General features: G+C 33.1%; 1 long non-coding RNA gene across 1 annotated transcript; it reads right to left on the bottom strand.

Moving 5' to 3' along the window:
* Positions 1–1,502: 1,502 nt before the first annotated feature.
* On the bottom strand, positions 1,503–2,922 carry LOC106869521 (uncharacterized). The gene is made up of 3 exons (XR_001409407.3): positions 2,313–2,922; positions 2,178–2,227; positions 1,503–1,712 (listed from the first exon to the last, which is right to left on the bottom strand). It is a non-coding gene; the product is annotated as an uncharacterized LOC106869521 (long non-coding RNA).
* Between the last annotated feature and the right edge of the window lie 304 nt (positions 2,923–3,226).

The raw sequence follows: 3,226 nt of genomic DNA, 5'->3' as shown, positions 1-3,226 counted from the left end.
ATTTGACAAGATCAGTAAATATAAAGACTTGCTAATAGAAATTGAAAAAATGTGGCACCTCAAGGCGACTACCATACCAGTGATTGTAGGATCTCTAGGAATGATAATAAAAAGGTACTGAAATCTATTTGAAAATTATACCAGGCTTACCATCTCTACAGGAGGTGCAAAAAATCGTGCTAACTGGAACGACTCATGTACTAAGAAGAGCATTATCGCTGTGAAAACAACATCCATTCATGATTTTTTTTTCTTAAATACGTTTTACCTATGAATTTGCGTGTGTAAATTGGGAATGCATACAACGTTTCTCTGCCCTAGGTGTACGGAAAACACTCGGCGAGAAATGGGAAAAAATTTGAAGAAAGAAGAAAAAAAAACATAATAATAATAATAATAATAATAATAATAAAAATAATAATAATAATAAAAATAATAATAATAATAATAATAATAATAATAAAAATAATAATAATAATAAAAATAATAATAATAATAATAATAATAATACAGAAACAGAAGGGTTTATCATAGCATCCCAGGATCAATACCTACCTACAAGAAAATTCCAGGCCAGCATATTTTAGAAAGACACTGGCCCAACATGTGTATGTCAACAACAAAATCAAACTATTGACCATGTTGTCCCCATGTGCACTCTTCTTGCGCCTACAGAGTATCTCACCTGGAATGATAGAGCTGCACAATATATTCACTGGATAATTTACAAAAATTTGGACCTACACCACGATAAAAACTGATGGGAACACAAGCCGCCTCTAGTGCTTGAAAAATATCACATCTCACTCGTCTGGTACTTCACCATTCAAACAGAGAGAAAGATAGATGCGAATAGGCCAAACATTATTTTGAAAGTAGGGTGGGAGACGAGCTAGTGAAGGTAGCCATAACTACTTCAACACAGGCTCATTAGAACGTGAAGTAACCGTCGATACATATAGACAGAGTTGCGTATAAATTAGGACAATCGCTTTAAAGAATGCTTTTCATCTTGCAACCATTCCTGGAAAGAGTTTCAAAATCAACAAACAAAAGATCATATCAGAAACAAGGCTGAAATCGAGAGAAAATCAGTCATAACACCTTTTTTTTAATTAATGGAGAGCAAATAGCATCATCTAAAAGTGCAATGTTTCTAATTGCCTGATAGGGCAAAAGATTTGATCAACTGATTGTAAAATACAATTCAAATAATTTATACTCCTAATACTAGTCTAACACATGATAAATAACGGTGAATTATATTGCGGCAAATACTGTCATTTTCTTCACTAATGAAAATAAGATAGTAACAAATCTCCCTAATAGTTTGGTGAGAGTGAGACTGACATATAAGATGCTGGAAATCACTAACGTCTTGTCAGCAGAAGTTTAACCAAGGTGGTAAAACAGGAACTGATTAGTATGTAGCTGGCTTTCTAAGAAAATTAAACCGCTACAAAATAAATACAAAAATAGCAATTTATTTCTGCTGTTTTATATTCTTTATTTCATAGTTTTAGATATTTATTAAATATTTAAGAACATCAATGTGAAAAACAAAGGAACTAATTAAAACTCAGCAGAAAGAATCGCGACAACAATAACAACAATGGCAACAAGAAGAAATATATCCTTAGCCATCACCTCTCTATATTTACAACATTCCTGAACTACACTTCTTAAAAGTACACCAACCGCAGTGCATACAACTGTAATAAAGATAATGTTGAAATAATTAATATCTTTTATACTATCAATTAAATCGAAATCGTAAAACACGTTTTTAAAAATTCTGTTAATCAAAATGGACCCCAGGTCTTTTGAGCAATCATCATTAATTCCATCATCAAATCTGCTTTAGATAAACAAGAGAACCATCTATATTATCATCATCCAGCATCAGTATCAAAACCACCACTGACACCATCAGCACCACCACCATCACCTTCATTATTATCATCATCATCATCATCATCATTGGCATGATCAGCTAATAGAACAGCAAAAACATGTATCGAGGTGTTCATTACATCATTTTTTTCTCTCGTTTTCAGTTTTGTCATTTTTATTTGTTGAATTAAGTAGTCGAATAATTAAGGTTTAATTTCAGGCAACAACTAGAGAAATATAATTTATTAAAGAAATAAAACAGAAAGAAAAGAACGACAAGATACCTTTTAATATTTTTCTATACATCACATCTCTATTAGTTCGCAATTCAACCCTGTAATTAAGTTGGACAAGATGTTAAAACCTGTTGTTATGTATGTCACTTTGTATTTCCTAAAGAAAATGAACACAAAACTTACCTTTAACTGTTATTCAAATATGTGTTAAAACTATGCGTCCTTGTTGCTTTCCCAGTGTTCATCTCTGTTTAAGTGTGTGCATGAGTGTGGATGGGTGTACGTTTCTGCATTGCGATTGCCTTAGAGTCTTTGTGTATTTGTCTATGTAGTTATATGTGTTTGCGTTTTCTGCGCAACGAAGAACACATATGTATACATGTCTGTATTATTGTGTGATTTGCTTCAATTGAAATCCTTCATTACAGATAAACATTGAGTTTATTGACTGATTTAGATGTTAATTATGATAATAACGATAATAGTGATGGTGGTGGTTCAGTGTTCGCGTCTGTAGAAGTAGCGACGCTGTTATTGATATCGTTTTTGGTGAAGAGTGTAGTTATGTTATTAACGATTATTAATGGTGCAGAGGGATCTGAAATTTTTGATAATGTTGGCCGTTACAGTGATGCCATTGACTGAGTTGTTTTGTAATATATGTCGTAGTTACAGCTAGTATCCTTATAAGGCGATTTATGACATCATATCATGTATGGATGGATGTGAATATCTATCTTCACGCGTGTCTGTGTGTCACGGCATAATTTCAAATATATCCATAATCATAAAGTATTTTAACATAAGAGATCATGATGTCATAATGGTTGTTTAGCAATAAGGAAGATTTTGGCAACGACGACGGAATGACGGCAAGAATTTTTCATGATGATGACGATGATGATGATGATGGTGATGAGGACGACGTCGACGACGACGACGACGATGACGATGACTACGACGACGCCGACGGAAGATGATGACAACCATAATGATATTATGTAAGAAGATACAGAATATGTTGAAATTGACGCCATGTTTGTATCAATAAAAAAGAAGAGAAAGGTTGGTTTCAAGTTGAGTGGAACCTATTTCAA

Source organism: Octopus bimaculoides, chromosome 7 (assembly GCF_046866305.1).
Source record: "Octopus bimaculoides isolate indiv1 chromosome 7, ASM4686630v1, whole genome shotgun sequence".
Taxonomy (NCBI): domain Eukaryota; kingdom Metazoa; phylum Mollusca; class Cephalopoda; order Octopoda; family Octopodidae; genus Octopus; species Octopus bimaculoides.
The sequence above is the reverse complement of the archived record's forward strand: the minus strand, read 5'-3'. Positions and strand labels throughout refer to the sequence as shown.